At 43.0% G+C, this 19572-nt stretch overlaps 1 long non-coding RNA gene across 2 annotated transcripts in view; it reads right to left on the reverse strand.

Moving 5' to 3' along the window:
• LOC139751607 (uncharacterized) overlaps positions 1-19572 on the reverse strand; it is a 292242-nt gene that overhangs the window by 260892 nt on the left and 11778 nt on the right. The gene's annotated exons all lie outside the window — the stretch shown is intronic.

The following is a 19572-nucleotide window of genomic DNA, read 5'->3' on the forward strand; positions in this document are numbered from 1 at the left end:
TGAGTCATGGCGTAATTCATCGAGGTCGGCTGATCTAAACTTGTGTACCGTCATGTTGTTCTCACGGGAATCGAACCGACAGTTGACATCGAATCTGACAATAATGTGATCGCTGTTTCCTAACTCATCGCCGACCCGACAGTTACTTACAAGATCCCCGTTAGTTGATAGTACTTTTTCTAATGTACTGCCTCTCGGTGGGTCATGGACCAATTGGTTTAGAGAGTAGTCTTGCATCAACTGAATTACGCTGTGTCCCTCATGGTCACTCGTATTAGTGACCACAAATGTTGGGTTTTGTTAAAATCTCCCACAATTACTGCTCCTCCGTCGTTGACTTACGATTTCATTAGACAAAGCTCTGTCGTTTTCTTCGCAAAGTTTTGGGAGTCAGTACATGAATCCGAAAATGACTTTGAACGTCTTATGTATCACTTAATATACCACGAATCATGGGCGTCGACATGTAATGTTCCACCCGCGTTACACTTTCAAGTGTCATGTACGAGTATGAGAACACAGACACCCGATGCATGGAGTCTGTCTTTCCAGGGGGTGAGAGGCAATGTGGCAGGTGACCTCTGGGAGAGTTTTAATGAGGAGAGTTGGAGGGGACAGCTGCTGGCATATTAGCTAGGAAAGGGGAGGGAGGCAAGTGACGTCCGGTGGTATATTAGAAGGGGTTGTGAGGGCAATAACCTCTGCAGGTAACCTAAAAGGGGAAGGGAGGGGACAGGTGATCTCTGGGGACGCATTAGGGGGTTAAGAGGGGAGGTGGAAGGTCATCTCTGGGGGCATTTAGTCTTCACCTTCAGGAGTTCATGACCACTAAGGGCCATCACACCACGGGACAGTATTGTGACCACCTAGTCAAGGGAATTTGACACATGGCTTTGAGTGTAGAAAACGGCTCAGCGGGTCCCAAGTCAACGAGTCACCTGGGAGTGAATTCTAGGCATGTCATAGTGAGTCAAGGGTCACATAGCTGATCCATCATAACCCGGAGGCAGGTCTAGGCGGGTCAACTCTAAGATATCATGGGTCAAAGACTTCTGGTCAAGCTTTTGAAAATCGATTACCGTCTGCTTGTTTACGGCTTATCTTCAGCTTACAGATAAAGACTGACGGTCAGGATAATTCCTACCATGGTGACGATGCAGTCAAATATCTTCACTTCCCCCACCAATATCTTAAGACAGCCCAGCAATATATAATATCCGCTGAGTAGACAGGATTTTCGTAGAGCTGTCGAGCACAAAATTCTGCGAGACGAGTAAATCTGTACAACGCATTTCATTACCTGACCCATGGGATACATGGGATGTGGTGTTACTACCTGACCCATGGGATACATGGGATATGGTGTTACTACCTGACCCATGGGATACATGGGATATGGTGTTACTACCTGACCCATGGGATACATGGGATGTGGTGTTACTACCTGACCCATGGGATACATGGGATATGGTGTTACTACCTGACCCATGGGATACATGGGATATGGTGTTACTACCTGACCCATGGGATACATGGGATGTGGTGTTACTACCTGACCCATGGGATACATGGGATATGGTGTTACTACCTGACCCATGGGATACATGGGATGTGGTGTTACTACCTGACCCATGGGATACATGGGATATGGTGTTACTACCTGACCCATGGGATACATGGGATGTGGTCTTACTACCTGACCCATGGGATACATGGGATGTGGTGTTACTACCTGACCCATGGGATACATGGGATATGGTGTTACTACCTGACCCATGGGATACATGGGATGTGGTGTTACTACCTGACCCATGGGATACATGGGATATGGTGTTACTACCTGACCCATGGGATACATGGGATATGGTGTTACTACCTGACCCATGGGATACATGGGATATGGTGTTACTACCTGACCCATGGGATACATGGGATGTGGTGTTACTACCTGACCCATGGGATACATGGGATATGTTGTTACTACCTGACCCATGGGATACATGGGATGTGGTGTTACTACCTGACCCATGGGATACATGGGATATGGTGTTACTACCTGACCCATGGGATACATGGGATGTGGTCTTACTACCTGACCCATGGGATACATGGGATGTGGTGTTACTACCTGACCCATGGGATATGGGATGTGGTGTTACTACCTGACCCATGGGATACATGGGATATGGTGTTACTACCTGACCCATGGGATACATGGGATATGGTGTTACTACCTGACCCATGGGATACATGGGATGTGGTGTTACTACCTGACCCATGGGATACATGGGATATGGTGTTACTACCTGACCCATGGGATACATGGGATGTGGTGTTACTACCTGACCCATGGGATACATGGGATATGGTGTTACTACCTGACCCATGGGATACATGGGATATGGTGTTACTACCTGACCCATGGGATACATGGGATATGGTGTTACTACCTGACCCATGGGATACATGGGATGTGGTGTTACTACCTGACCCATGGGATACATGGGATATGGTGTTACTACCTGACCCATGGGATACATGGGATGTGGTGTTACTACCTGACCCATGGGATACATGGGATATGGTGTTACTACCTGACCCATGGGATACATGGGATATGGTGTTACTACCTGACCCATGGGATACATGGGATGTGGTGTTACTACCTGACCCATGGGATACATGGGATATGGTGTTACTACCTGACCCATGGGATACATGGGATGTGGTGTTACTACCTGACCCATGGGATACATGGGATATGGTGTTACTACCTGACCCATGGGATACATGGGATATGGTGTTACTACCTGACCCATGGGATACATGGGATATGGTGTTACTACCTGACCCATGGGATACATGGGATATGGTGTTACTACCTGACCCATGGGATACATGGGATATGGTGTTACTACCTGACCCATGGGATACATGGGATATGGTGTTTTTTGCAATGATGGGGACCAATAAAAAAATATCTTTTCAATGAAGAATTGCTGTAAAGATTGCACATTTTTTTTCTCATCCTCATTTTTTTCATTACAGTTTCGTCGGTAAAATGCTGTCAGTCACCGTTGTAAAAATTCGTCTTTTTTCTCGCCGATCTGACGGGGATCCCATGTGTTATGTGTTATGAAAGAGATCCTACATTTCAACGTGCTCTCGGGAACTTTACTGAAACATATTCAAGTTAGATATTTTTGGGGGGAGGTCAACGGGTCATGAATTAAGTGGGTCAGATGTTTGATGGGTCACAGAGGTCACGGGTCAAGGCCAGTGACCCGTTTCTAATTCTGTTGTACACAACGCATCAAATTGCAACGATCAATGTATCATATGGTTCAGGAACTTGTTATCTGAAACTACGAATGATTTCATAAAAAAAAAAACAAGAGTAAATTGTACTTTAAGGATATCATGATAAAGTTAAACAAGATGAGAATGAATTGAAGGAAAGCAAAATGTGATGATGAGGAGAGTGTTACAACTGAGGCAAAAGTTGACCCACAGATATTCCTCTTCCTGATAGACAATATCCCACAGATATTCCTCTTCCTGATAGACAATATCCCACAGATATTCCTCTTCCTGATAGACAATATCCCACAGATATTCCTCTTCCTGATAGACAATATCCCACAGATATTCCTCTTCCTGATAGACCATATCCCACAGATATTCCTCTTCCTGATAGACCATATCCCACAGATATTCCTCCTCCTGATAGACAATATCCCACAGATATTCCTCTTCCTGATAGACCATATCCCACAGATATTCCTCTTCCTGATAGACCATATCCCACAGATATTCCTCTTCCTGATAGACAATATCCCACAGATATTCCTCCTCCTGATAGACCATATCCCACAGATATTCCTCTTCCTGATAGATAATATCCCACAGATATTCCTCCTCCTGATAGACAATATCCCACAGATATTCCTCTTCCTGACAGACAATATCCCACAGATATTCCTCTTCCTGATAGACAATATCCCACAGATATTCCTCTTCCTGATAGACAATACCCCACAGATATTCCTCCTCCTGATAGACAATATCCCACAGATATTCCTCTTCCTGATAGACAATATCCCACAGATATTCCTCTTCCTGATAGACAATATCCCACAGATATTCCTCCTCCTGATAGACAATATCCCACAGATATTCCTCCTCCTGATAGACAATATCCCACAGATATTCCTCTTCCTGATAGACCATATCCCACAGATATTCCTCCTCCTGATAGACAATATCCCACAGATATTCCTCCTCCTAATAGACAACATCAGGACTCCAGACCACATTAGTTCCAAGGGAGTCAAAGCAGCTGAGTGAGTGAGTCACGAGGATACGAGATAATATATTTTTTCCCTCAAGTCTTAACAATGGGAAACCTTAACAAACCTCCTGAAAATAATGATACTTTTTATAGGAAGCCAAGAAATTACACGGTGTAAAATTGTGGTTACTAAAAGCTATGTTGGTCAGTTGATTACTACCAGGCACGCACGGGCCAGCCCAGGCTCAAATCTTGAGCTGGCCAGTTAACGCACATCGTACCTAGTTTATATATATATATATATATATATATATATATATATATATATATATATATATATATATATATATATATATATATATATATATATATTCTTTCTTTCTTTCATACTATTCGCCATTTCCCGCGATAGCAAGGTAGCATTAAGAACAGAGGACTGGGCCTTTGAGGGAATATCCTCACCTGACCCCTTCTCTGTTCCTTCTTTTGGAAGAAAAAAAAAAAAAAGAAAAACGAGAGGGGAGGATTTCCAGCCCCCCGCTCCCAAATATATATATATATATATATATATATATACATAGCGTTAATAGGATGGCCTTGATTAGGGACTCACCTGCCCGTGTCGTCTCGTCTAAAACAAAAGAAAAGGCAGAAAGTATGAATATGTACATGTGCATATGTGTATATATATATATATGTATATGTCTGTGTATGTATATGTATGTATACGCTGAAATGTATAGGTATGTATATGTGCGTGTGTGGGCGTTTATCTATATACATGTGTATGTGGGTGGGTTGGCCATTCTTTCGTCTGTTTCCTTGCGCTACCTCGCTAACGCGGGAGACAGCGACTACGTGTAATAGAAATATTTTTTTTTTCTTTTAAACTATTCGCCATTTCCCGCGTTAGCGAGGTAGCGTTAAGAACAGAGGACTGGGCCTTTTTTGGAATATCCTCACGTGGCCCCACTCTGTTCCTTCTTTTGGAAAATTAAAAAAAATAAACGAGATGGGAGGATTTCCAGCTCCCCGCTCCCTCCCCTTTTAGTCGCATTCTACGACACGCAGGGAATACGTGGGAAGTATTCTTAATCCCCTATCCCCAGGGAAGGAGTAGCAATACTCCTGAAACAGGAGTTGTGGGAGTATGTGATAGAGTGTAAGAAAGTAAATTCTCGATTAATATGGGTAAAACTGAAAGTTGATGGAGAGAGGTGGGTGATTATTGGTGCATATGCACCTGGGCATGAGAAGAAAGATCATGAGAGGCAAGTGTTTTGGGAGCAGCTGAATGAGTGTGTTAGTGGTTTTGATGCACGAGACCGGGTTATAGTGATGGGTGATTTGAATGCAAAGGTGAGTAATGTGGCAGTTGAGGGAATAATTGGTATACATGGGGTGTTCAGTGTTGTAAATGGAAATGGTGAAGAGCTTGTAGATTTATGTGCTGAAAAAGGACTGATGATTGGGAATACCTGGTTTAAAAAGCGAGATATACATAAGTATACTTATGTAAGTAGGAGAGATGGCCAGAGAGCGTTATTGGATTACATGTTAATTGACAGGCGTGCGAAAGAGAGACTTTTGGATGTTAATGTGCTGAGAGGTGCAACTGGAGGGATGTCTGATCATTATCTTGTGGAGGCTAAGGTGAAGATTTGTATGGGTTTTCAGAAAAGAAGAGTGAATGTTGGGGTGAAGAGGGTGGTGAGAGTAAGTGAGCTTGAGAAGGAGACCTGTGTGAGGAAGTACCAGGAGAGACTGAGTACAGAATGGAAAAAGGTGAGAACAATGGAAGTAAGGGGAGTGGGGGAGGAATGGGATGTATTTAGGGAATCAGTGATGGATTGCGCAAAAGATGCTTGTGGCATGAGAAGAGTGGGAGGTGGGTTGATTAGAAAGGGTAGTGAGTGGTGGGATGAAGAAGTAAGAGTATTAGTGAAAGAGAAGAGAGAGGCATTTGGACGATTTTTGCAGGGAAAAAATGTAACTGAGTGGGAGATGTATAAAAGAAAGAGACAGGAGGTCAAGAGAAAGGTGCAAGAGGTGAAAAAAAGGGCAAATGAGAGTTGGGGTGAGAGAGTATCAGTAAATTTTAGGGAGAATAAAAAGATGTTCTGGAAGGAGGTAAATAAAGTGCGTAAGACAAGGGAGCAAATGGGAACTTCAGTGAAGGGCGCAAATGGGGAGGTGATAACAAGTAGTGGTGATGTGAGAAGGAGATGGAGTGAGTATTTTGAAGGTTTGTTGAATGTGTTTGATGATAGAGTGGCAGATATAGGGTGTTTTGGTCGAGGTGGTGTGCAAAGTGAGAGGGTTAGGGAAAATGATTTGGTAAACAGAGAAGAGGTAGTGAAAGCTTTGCGGAAGATGAAAGCCGGCAAGGCAGCAGGTTTGGATGGTATTGCAGTGGAATTTATTAAAAAAGGGGGTGACTGTATTGTTGACTGGTTGGTAAGGTTATTTAATGTATGTATGACTCATGGTGAGGTGCCTGAGGATTGGCGGAATGCGTGCATAGTGCCATTGTACAAAGGCAAAGGGGATAAGAGTGAGTGCTCAAATTACAGAGGTATAAGTTTGTTGAGTATTCCTGGTAAATTATATGGGAGGGTATTGATTGAGAGGGTGAAGGCATGTACAGAGCATCAGATTAGGGAAGAGCAGTGTGGTTTCAGAAGTGGTAGAGGATGTGTGGATCAGGTGTTTGCTTTGAAGAATGTATGTGAGAAATACTTAGAAAAGCAAATGGATTTGTATGTAGCATTTATGGATCTGGAGAAGGCATATGATAGAGTTGATAGAGATGCTCTGTGGAAGGTATTAAGAATATATGGTGTGGGAGGCAAGTTGTTAGAAGCAGTGAAAAGTTTTTATCGAGGATGTAAGGCATGTGTACGTGTAGGAAGAGAGGAAAGTGACTGGTTCTCAGTGAATGTAGGTTTGCGGCAGGGGTGTGTGATGTCTCCATGGTTGTTTAATTTGTTTATGGATGGGGTTGTTAGGGAGGTAAATGCAAGAGTTTTGGAAAGAGGGGCAAGTATGAAGTCTGTTGGGGATGAGAGAGCTTGGGAAGTGAGTCAGTTGTTGTTCGCTGATGATACAGCGCTGGTGGCTGATTCATGTGAGAAACTGCAGAAGCTGGTGACTGAGTTTGGAAAACTGTGTGGAAGAAGAAAGTTAAGAGTAAATGTGAATAAGAGCAAGGTTATTAGGTACAGTAGGGTTGAGGGTCAAGTCAATTGGGAGGTGAGTTTGAATGGAGAAAAACTGGAGGAAGTGAAGTGTTTTAGATATCTGGGAGTGGATCTGGCAGCGGATGGAACCATGGAAGCGGAGGTGGATCATAGGGTGGGGGAGGGGGCGAAAATCCTGGGGGCCTTGAAGAATGTGTGGAAGTCGAGAACATTATCTCGGAAAGCAAAAATGGGTATGTTTGAAGGAATAGTGGTTCCAACAATGTTGTATGGTTGCGAGGCGTGGGCTATGGATAGAGTTGTGCGCAGGAGGATGGATGTGCTGGAAATGAGATGTTTGAGGACAATGTGTGGTGTGAGGTGGTTTGATCGAGTGAGCAACGTAAGGGTAAGAGAGATGTGTGGAAATAAAAAGAGCGTGGTTGAGAGAGCAGAAGAGGGTGTTTTGAAGTGGTTTGGGCATATGGAGAGGATGAGTGAGGAAAGATTGACCAAGAGGATATATGTGTCGGAGGTGGAGGGAACAAGAAGAGGGAGACCAAATTGGAGGTGGAAAGATGGAGTGAAAAAGATTTTGTGTGATCGGGGCCTGAACATGCAGGAGGGTGAAAGGAGGGCAAGGAATAGAGTGAATTGGAGCGATGTGGTATACCGGGGTTGGCGTGCTGTCAGTGGATTGAATCAAGGCATGTGAAGCGTCTGGGGTAAACCATGGAAAGCTGTGTAGGTATGGATATTTGCGTGTGTGGGCGTATGTATATACATGTGTATGGGGGGGGGGGGGTTGGGCCATTTCTTTCGTCTGTTTCCTTGCGCTACCTCGCAAACGCGGGAGACAGCGACAAAGTATAATAAATAAAAAAAAAAAAAAAAAAAATATATATATATATATATATATATATATATATATATATATATATATATATATATATATATATACTCTGTGTGTGTGTGTGTGTGTGTGTGTGTGTGTGTGTGTGTGTCTACTTGACTGACTGCCATACATCATCATTCATGCGACCTTCACACTTTCACTTTATCGAGGTATGATCAACGCACTTCCCGCCTCGACGACCATATTCTGCTGGGGGTCATCTCGACGTCCACACTTCACCATCCAACACAACTTCTTGTAAAGATTACGTGGTGTAAAACTGTTCTGTGGCAAAGGTTTATGTACAACTTAAAGTCTAAGGATAAAACTGCCAACTTCAGAATCACCTTCTGCTGCAGTCCTTATGTTCAGTCTAAGAAAGATGACGAGGATTTAGAGTCGTGGTTTACAAACACAGAAAACTCAGCTTCTGACGTGGGTAAGACTCCCCCAGATAGAGACTTGATCAGAGATGCTCTAACCTTGGTGGATTTATATAAGCCAACGAATTTCCCAAAAAACCGGAACACAAAAGAGTGATTAGATGTGAAGAGTTTAACAGTTTTGGAGAGAATTCTCCATGCGTGAGAAGAGACATGATGTAATAACATTAGCCACAGAAATGTTTGAATTAGATATTAAGGATGAGATGGATGATAGTGTTTTTATGAACAAAGCCACCAGTCTGGGACAGAGATTAGAATGGGTAATGCAGGGTACGTAATGGGTGGACAATGACAGTGGCAGGGAAATATGGATAAGATCAATATCCATGCTCCTCACTCGAGCCTTGATGATAAACAGCACCTTACCCGAGGCTAAACACAGAATCATGGACGAGGAAACAAACGAATGAATTAGGAAATAAAGAATCAGAATTGCCATCTTTTACGTAAACAAAATATATGGAGGATTTAAGACCACAGTTAGTGTTGAAACTACCACAACTCCACTTGCTTTAACTTGACAACAGAGACCTCTTAGAAATACTGTTCTTGTCATAAGTATACACTCACAACACGAGAGATTACCGACACCTTCAAGCCCGCCCTAATCCACGGAGGCCTATGAAGGGACGGGAGACTACTCTCTGTTCAGATGTCTGTGCCACGGGAAATTTCCAGCCAGTCTCAAACCCATCTGACATAGGACTGAATCCAAGACAGACTGGCAACAGACAGCGAAGTCCTTCCAGCTCAGAAAATCTCACCTTTATAAAGTTCGAGATCAATGTGCAGATGATGAGCGTCAAAACTTAGTTAAAAGACCATTGATTCCAGCCGAACATAATGGGATGACAGTAAAAGTCTTTGCAGACACTGGAGCAGATACTAACTTGATTAATTAGATCAGTAACTTTGGAACTTATGGCGTAACTGGAGTCTCTGAACAGCCTTTAAAGATATTAGGAAAGGTGTCATTTGAATTACAGATCTTAGCTCGAACTTTGAGAATAGAATGCTACATAGTTGAACCAGTAAAATTTAGAGGAGATATTCTAATGGTATCGCTACTGTGCGAGAAAATAAGGTGGAATATATGCCACACAAAGGGACAACAGTTGTTCAGGGACGTAAGGTACCAGTGCTAACTCGTACAAGTAAATCATCACAAATCACCTTGCCCTACAAAGTTCTCTTTAGTACCCCCTCCGCAACCCGCGAGAGAACGGGTCCATCACGGGTGTTCAGGCTCAGAGTGCGCGTTACTACACAAAGGTCGTTCATCTTCTGAGAATATTTTACCCATTGAATTAAAAGTGTCAAGGGAGTCGAGACGATTATTCTCATCATCCTGAGACACTGAAGAGATTTTTTTTTTCATGTTGTAATGGTAAACGCAAATCATTTTACGAGGGTAGAGGTGAACTCACCAATACAGGCCCTACGGACACACGGGAAAATACCTTGTGTTGTATTCTATAAGCTAATACTGTCTGATCAAAGAGAATATTTGGAGGACCGACGCTCCAAGAGACGAGATGGTAGTCTGCCTTTCTACCCGGCCAGTAGACCGACCCAGAAGTTTACCTCGTCCAAGTGGACGAATATAGTTGACTTTTCCATATTCCAGGCATCGGTCAGAGAAGCTGGGATGGTCAATGGAGAAGACAGAATTTGTTTTACTTTACTACTTCAAAAGAACAGCCCTCACGTCCAACAACTAAAGATAATGGAAATGTAGAGTTAGCTCAACATACCCCAGTACCGGTAGAATTATTGAGGGGTCACAGGAACACAGTGGCTTGACAAGAAAAACTGTTTGGATTAACTCATTTCTCATTCCGCACCCCTACAACCTGTTACACGCCCAATTTATGTTCCCGCCTATAGACTTTCTCATTCCCAACGGCGGACAACGGATGAATGTGTAAATGAGATGTTACAACAGGCTGTAATTCAGCCTAGTCGCTCCCAGTGGAACGCCCTACTTATCTGAGTACCAAAGAAGGATGGAACTTGGAGGCCTGTGATAGACTTTAAGCAATTAGATAAACTTACTATGCTAGGTAGATTCCCTTTACCTGTACTATACAAACTTCTCCAGCAATTAGGGAATCCTGAGGTACTTTCCACCACAGGTTTAGTAAACAGTTTCTGGCAGATACCACTGGATGATGCCAGCAAACCAACTGACAAATTTACAAGAATGCCCTTTGCCTTGAGGCCACCGCCAACAGCCTTTCAAAGGCTGAAAACTTACAGGCGGCGAATGTAAGGACTAAATGGTCAAAACGTAAATTCTTAATCACTGGGTTAAACTATCTAGGGCATGTAATGGATGAGAGAGGAGTTTCCCCTTACTAATGAGAAGTTAAAAGCTGCAGCACAATTTCCCACACCCAGGAATGCAGATGAGGTGCGATCATGCGTGGGATTAGCTGGATCCCACAGGTGTTTTGTGAAGGGTTATAGTGCCATAGCCTTACCACCAGAAGTTTACCAGGGAAAGATGTTCCTTTCCAACATGGGGGGAAACACAGCAACAAGCCATGAACACACTAAAGCAAGTGTTCACCTCTGCACATATCTTAGCGTTTCCTGATTTTCGACGAGCGATTTTCTTAGCGACTGATGCAGACCTGATGAAGCGAACACCTGGATGCCTGCATCCCCAGTAGTTTACAGCGGCAGAACGTTGAACAAAGCAGGGATAAATCACACGACATCAGAGCAAGGAGCATCAGCTTGACTTAGAACAGTACAACATTCAAAGAATCTTCCCTACCATTACCTAGTTTATATGTCTGAGAGCAAGGGAAAACTCGAGGGTTATTTGGACCAGGAACCTCCAGGTTAATGGACCAGGACACCTCGAGGGATGTTGGACCAGGAACCTCCAGCTTAATGGGCCTGGAAAACTAAAGGTTAATGAACAGAGACGATTCGAGGTTAATTGGACCTGGACACCTCCAGGTTATTGGACTGAGATAGGTTCTGGTTAATGAGTCGGGACAACTCGAAGGTTAATCGACCGAGCCAATTCCAGGTTAATGGATAAGGACAATTCGAGACTAATGGACTGGAACAACTCCAAGCAACTGGGCCGGGACGGCTCCTGGTTAATGAATCAGGAATACTTGTAATTAATGGACTGGGATAACTCAACGGATAATGGACCGGAGCAACTCTATGCTAATGGACCGAGACAACTTAAGGCTAATGGACCGGAACAATTCCAAGCGAATGGACCAAGAAAATTCAAGCAAATGTACTGGGATAACTTCAAGCTAATGGACCACCACAGCTCTGGGTTAATAGACCAGGACAACTCGAGGGTTAATGAACCGAGAATCCTCTAAGTTAATGGACCAGGACAATTTCAAGCTAATGTACTAGAACAACTTCAAGCTAATGTACCGGGGCTACTCGATGGTTAATGGACCGGGACAACCCCAGGTTAATGCACTGGGACAACTCGAGGGCTAATGGACTAGGACAACACGCTAATGGACCGGAACAACCCGAGGGCTAATGGGTCTGGATTGCTCCAGGCTCATGACCCAGAACAGCTCCAGGATATGGCTCGGGATAATGAATTCATTATTCCTGATAATTCTAAATAAATTTCTGTTGTCGAGAAATACATTTACTAAACCAGGGGAGGAGGTGCATACGTCCTCAGCTCGTGAGGCCAGCGTGTCCAGACGCCCGTGTTGGCAAACATACAGGAAGTCTCGAGATATTGCCCTGTGCCATCCCAGACTTCAGCTTTCAAATTTTTATACTAGCGACGCTGAGCAGCTATTTCCAAACAATGTTTTGTATCACCCCTGTCCCTGTGTTTATCATACCACAACCTCTGAGGTGAGTCAGTTACAAGTACAGTATAGTAAGAGTTAGCCAGTTGTAGTCTAAAGCCGATTCTTGTTTAGCGCTGGTTTGAGTTCATATGGTACAGCAAACATCAACAATTATATTAGTTGTTTAAGGTTTACGTATAATCATACTAATCAGTGAATTCTTGTGCAAGATAGCGGGAGAATCTGGATTAGGACGTTGCAAAATCTTAACTGGAGATAACCTTGATATCATATACTAAGCTACAGAGCTTACAGAACATGTACGAAATATGTTTTCATAAGACTATTTACTGGTTAAAATGAGAGATGTCTGCTCAGTGTTTATTCCCTGCTGATCATTCCTCTGTCTGAAGAGAGCAATGTGTTTAAGGCTAGTAACTAACACAGACCAACCGATGATGTGTGCAATACAGCAAGCCTACTCTCTTACAGCGATATAGGAAGGAGAGACTTCCATTATTTTCTACAGAGCCAAAACGATCTATACATCCACTTATCAAGGCGGGCTTGTACCTCATGTCTATCATGCAGGACACACGTTCACTGGCTTAGACGACGCCTTCCTGATCGCCTCCCTACTGATCAAGCAACAGACATCTGGCTGGACTCTATGCTCTGGTGGAAGGAACTCATATCGCCTCGCAGGATCTATGTCGTAACATTGTTTAAGTGTGATCCTCATGTCCCTATGACTGGAGGTCAGCTTATTGTTCTTATCGTCCTAGACTTGTTATCTCTACTGCCTGGGTTATTGTTTCTTTTGCTTGTTGCTGGGACTGTTGTATTCCTAAAAGAAAAGAGCACAACCTCCCGAGCCTGATATCTAAGTGTTTCCTGGTGAAGCATTAACCTGGCTCATTTTAATAGTTCTGAAATGTAATTCCTTCGTATTTGTCTTTTTATATATCATTCGCACATGTCATAATACTTTAAACATATTCGGCATAACCATATCGTCCATTTCATCAAGAAAACCCCACAAAATGAACATCACAAAGTATGCTCCCCACTTACTAATGATGTTGTATCGGTGAAATAATTATTCCTTTTGTGACTTACTATTTCATATCTACAAGGGTTTTATTTGCCCTCGCATGGTATGCTGATCACAAATCTAGCATGGTTCTTCGCCCAAGACGTTATCAACGACAGTAAAATCAAAAACCCTCCGTCTCATTAATGCTCTGGCAATCATCTCTCTGCAACCAACTCTTTCTCCGCTGTCTCGTCGCTGCCGGTTTCTTGTTCATGTATTATATTGGCCACTACTCCCGAGAAATACTTGCATAAGTCCCCGACACCAAGGCTTGGCCCTCGGGCATGTGTCTGGCTGTTGCTTCCCATAGGTTCTACGTAAATATCGACCACATGAGGATTGACCGTTATGATACCTCTATCCCTATTATCTTTTTTTTCCCCTAGAACAGCAAAACTGTGAAGTCTTCTTTCGTCTGTCGTTACAAGCACCTGCGGAGACCTCATTAATCTCGTCATTCTCATTCTCTTACTCTTTCTGTTATCCAAGATGGCCTTGACTAGTGGCATGTCTTGCCCGAGCCATGTCGGTCACGAGAGTGAGAATAGACTTTCCATGCAAGCACTAGGTCCTAATACCGACGTAAACCAAGTATCTGAGCAAGTTCTCCCTGTAACTCTTATCAGTATTTTCTTTCGTAGCTGAATTCTGCATTTTTGTTTTCCTTCTTATGTCACTATCCACAGGAGATAATTTTGAATTTATTGTGAGGCCAACTATTTCACCCACTCTGTCATTACACCTACAAATTTTCACACACCAAATAATCCCAAAATTCGCACGAAGTCACTTTCAGATGCATCAGATCGTCCGATTAAATTTCGTGCGTGATGATGATTAAGGCAGATCAGTTTACGTTAGCGCCGTGAGTTTGCTGTAGGTGGACATATCAAGCCAGCCAGTCTCCCAAACCTCAGCGCCGCTCACATGACCAGTGGCTTTAGGCTTTCATTATACAACTTGGGGTCCTTGTCTGCTTTTTTACCAGAGTCTGCTGCTGTTTCACCGTAAAAGTGAGGATGTCTCTCGAGCTAAACTTCCGTCATTCAGAAACGGATAAATCTTGCGGTTTAATGAAAATTCTGAGGATTGCGAAGACAGAAGACGCTGATTAAGACGAGAATTTTAATATAAGGCAAAAAAATAATGTCATGGTCTTTTGTTGACGACTGGAGAAGCAATGACCATGTTGGCCCTAGAGCTCGGGTTGGGTTTCCTCAAGATCCCTCGTACATTACCTTCTCCGCCTCTTGGCCCCTTATCAGGTGAGCCAGAGAAGGAAGTATTACTTGCCCAAGACTTTTGACGTTGTTCAAAGAGACATAATAAGGAAAGTTTCCTCGTTAGGTTTAGTATCCTTTCTTCTGTCGTCTGGTTCCCAAGAAAGGGAGATCAATATAAGCAAATTACGGCATCTGGACCACAGTTCTCTGGTGTTTCCGTAATCCAGGTTGGAGTCTTCAGTTACCAAAGCCAAGATAATATGTCATCCAATATGGCCAGTCATACAAACCCGAGGAATTCATTTCTTCATTACGAAATCTAAGGAATTCAAACCCATTTTCTTCCCTTTCCATATAAAACATTTATGTCTCTGCCTTCTCTCCAGATTCATCTCTTCTTACCTCGATTCTTATGGGCAGTCAAAGGCTCCCTTCATGGCGTGGAAAGTAATTTGCATACTAGGCTGCAGCATTACTCAGTATTGCATCAACATGAAGACGTTAACTCATCAACTCTCTTCATGTTTCATTCAGGATGTCGTCATCCCACATTCCCTCACTCAAATAACAAAAGAAGAGAATATCCTGTCTTTTCCTTGTGATGTTTCTCGAGCATCATTTCGAACAGTGTTCCATCTCCTCCAACTTTGTTTCAGCTTTATTCATCAGTGAAAGAATTTATCCGAGGACAATATCCTCTCTCTCTCTCTCTCTCTCTCTCTCTCTCTCTCTCTCTCTCTCTCTCTCTCTCTCTCTCTCTCTCTCTATCTATCTATCTATCTATCTATCTCTCTATCTATCTATCTATCTATCCGTTTTTCGGCATCTCGCAGATACCTGGATCCCCTTGTCGAATACCCAAATATTATGGTCAAACTGCCTCGTCTGAATCACTTAAGGACCACTCCCAGTGATCATTAGGGACAACTTAAGAATTTTCGTATCAGCAATGCTCTCTTCATCTGGATCATAGCTTCCCAAACTTTTGAATCTGTCGACCCCATCACAGACTTACTGAACCTTCCTCTACCCTCAATCACGTACTGAAAATGATAATTTTATATATATATATATATATATATATATATATATATATAAATATATAATCCATTTCTTTTTTATTTTATTTTGACTTGTCGCTGTCTCCCGCGTTAGCGAGGTAGCGCAAGGAAACAGACTAAAGAATGGCCCAACCGACCCACATACACATGTATATACATACACGTCCACACACACAAATATACATACCTATACCTCTCAACGAATCCATATATATATACACACAGACATATACATATATACACATGTATATAATTCATACTGTCTGCCTTTATTCATTCCCATCGCCACCCCGCCACACATGAAATAAAAAAACCCTCCCCCCTCATGTGTGCGACGTAGCGCTAGAAAAGACAACAAAGGCCACATTCGTTCACACTCAGTCTCTAGCTGTCATGTAATAATGCACCGAAACCACAGCTCCCTTTCCACATCCAGGCCCCACACAACTTTCCATGGTTTACCCCAGACGCTTCACATGCCCTGATTCAATCCATTGACAGCACGTCGTCCCCGGTATAACTCATCGTTCCAATTTACTCTATTCCTTGCAAGCCTTTCACCCTCCTGCATGTTCAGGCCCCGATCACTCAAAATCTTTTTCACTCTACCTTTCCACCTACAATTTGGTCTCCCACTTCTCCTCGTTCCCTCCACCTCTGACATATATATCTTCTTGGTCAATCTTTCCTCACTCATTCTCTCCATGTGACCAAACCATTTCAAAACACCCTCTTCTGCTCTCTCAACCACACTCTTTTTTTACCACATATTGTCCTCAAACACCTCATTTCCAGCACATCCACCCTTCTCCGCACAACTCTATCTATAGCCTACGCCTCGCATCCACATAACATTGTTGGAACCACTATTCCTTCAAAGATACCCATTTTTGCTTTCCGAGATAATGTTCTCGACTTCCACACATTCTTCAACGCTCCCAGAACTTTCGCCCCCTCCCCCATCCTATGATTCACTTCCACTTCCATGGTTGTTCCATCCGCTGCCAAATCCAGTCCCAGATATCTAAAACACTTAACTTCCTCCCGTTTTTCTCCATTCAAACTTACCTCCCAACTGACTTGTCCCTCAACCCTACTGTACCTAATAACCTTGCTCTTCACATTTACTCTCAGCTTTCTTCTTTTACACACTTTACCAAAGTCAGTCACCAGCTTCTGCAGTTTCTCACACGAATCAGCCACCAGCGCTGTATCATCAGCGAACAACAACTGACTCACTTCATCAGCAGAATTGAAAAGGTGTAGAAGAAAACTAGTTCAAGGAAAATAGTCTTTAGTGAAAAAGTTTATGTCCCTCATGATCTGGATGATCCTACTAATAATAATTTGGTCATAATTCTCCATCTTAATATATGAAAAACAGAAACCTGCTCTGTCTTTCCTTTATTCTATTTATGATTATGTATTCACATATTTGAAGATTTTCAAACCTTTGAATTCTATCGACCCCCCCGTCGACCCCTAAATATTTTTCGTTCCCCCCGCACTGTTCCATCGACCCCTTGGGGTCTATAACAATCACTTTGGGAACCATTAATCTAGATCAGGAATTCAGTCGGTCCTTATCAGTGTAGGCGTTCTACCATAGGGACTCGTATATCCCAGACCTTCAATCAGTCTTTAGAACTGGGGGTTGAGGACCCAAGTTACGAAGCACTCATTCCCATACATGACGCAACCCTGTGCGAGTTTCATCCTTCTCAGGGAAATAGGAACGAAGGTAATTTCTCCATCATCAGCCTAAGACTACGTCTTCAGGTATAATATCCTCTTTAAGATGCTGGGCATATGGAAGCCATATACAGAAGTTAATGTATTTTCTGTTGAGTTCATTGTGATAAGACGCATTAACCAGAGCATGAGCAATTATAACTTCCTAACATTCCTGCCCCAGGAGTACCATCTATCCGTATGAGGGCGGTACAGCACTTAGGAAGCAGGCCACGTCCACCGGTTGGGACCAGAGGTCATAAAGGGGTGTGATGTGTGTGCGTCTGTGCAGAGAGGGCAGGGCAATTGAGCAGTAAGTGCTCGTGGTCTTCTTTATGGCAGCTGCATTGTGGGCACGAAGGGTCTTGAGATGTGGTGGTTGTATTGCTGTAGTCATGGGTGATGTCCACAGTGTAGGTGGGTATAGTGTGACTCGTGTATGTCTGGGGAGTGTGGTTTCTGATGGGTGTATGTCCAGTGGGCTGGTATATATATATATATATATATATATATATATATATATATATATATATATATATATATATATATATATATATATATTCTGTTTTTCTTTTTTCATACTATTCGCCATTTCCCAAGTTAGCAAGGTAGCGTTTAGAACAGAGGACTGAGCCTTTGAGGGAATATCCTCACTTGGCCCCCTCCTCTGTTCCTTCTTTAGGAAAACTAAAAACGAGAGGGATTTCCAGCCCCCAGCTCCCTTCCCTTCCAGTCGCCTTTTACGACACGCAGGGAATACGTGGGAAGTATTCTTTCTCCCCTATCCCCAGGGATAATATATATATATATGCTGTCAAAAATACCTGGCTTTGCTTGGACTATAAGGATGCTATATCCTGGATGGCTGTCAGTGTATATACAGAAAATCAGTCAAAAAAAATTTCAAATATTTCTCCGCTAAAACCAGAAAAAAAAAGTCGTAGAGTAATGTGCATTAATAACTTCCTACCATTAATGTTTTTATCACTGCGTTAAAACATTTCACATTTATATTTAAAGTCACTTATTTTAATCAAATGTGATCTGAATTTATTTCAATTTTCACCGTTGCATTGCCTCAGGACAAATATATATATTTATTTATCTATCTTATTATACTTTGTCGCTGTCTCCCGCGTTAGCAAGGTAGCGCAAGGAAATAGACGAAAGATTGGCGGCCCAACCCATGCACAGACACATGTATATACATAAACGCCTACACAAGCTCATATACACACCTATACATTTCAACGTATACATACATATACATACACAGACATATACATATCTACACATGTACATATTCATACTTCCTGCCTTCATCCATTCCGTCGCCATCCCGCCACACATGAAATAATAACCCCCCCCCTCCTCTCCCACACGCGCGCGAGGTAGCGCTAGGAAAAGACAACAAAGGCCACGTTCGTTCACGCTCAGTCTCTAGTTGTCATGTGTAATGCACTGAAACCACAGCTCCCTTTCCACATCTAGGCCCCACAAAACTTTCCATGGTTTACCACGGACGCTTCACATGCTCTGGTTCAATCCATTGACAGCACGTCCACCCCAGTATATCACATCGTTCCAATTCACTATTCCTTGCACGCCTTTCACCCTCCTGTATCTTCAGGCCCCGATCACACAAAATCTTTTTCACTCCATCCTTCCGCCTCCAGTTTGGTCTCCCACTTCTCGTTCCCTCCACCTCTGACACATATATCCTCTTTGTCAATCTTTCCTCACTCATTCTCTCCATGTGACCAAACCACTTCAAAACACCCTCTTCTGCTCTTTCAACCACACTCTTTTTATTACCACACATCTCTCTTACCCTTTCATTAATTACTCGATCA

This window comes from Panulirus ornatus, chromosome 11 (assembly GCF_036320965.1).
Source record: "Panulirus ornatus isolate Po-2019 chromosome 11, ASM3632096v1, whole genome shotgun sequence".
Taxonomy (NCBI): Eukaryota; Metazoa; Arthropoda; class Malacostraca; order Decapoda; family Palinuridae; genus Panulirus; species Panulirus ornatus.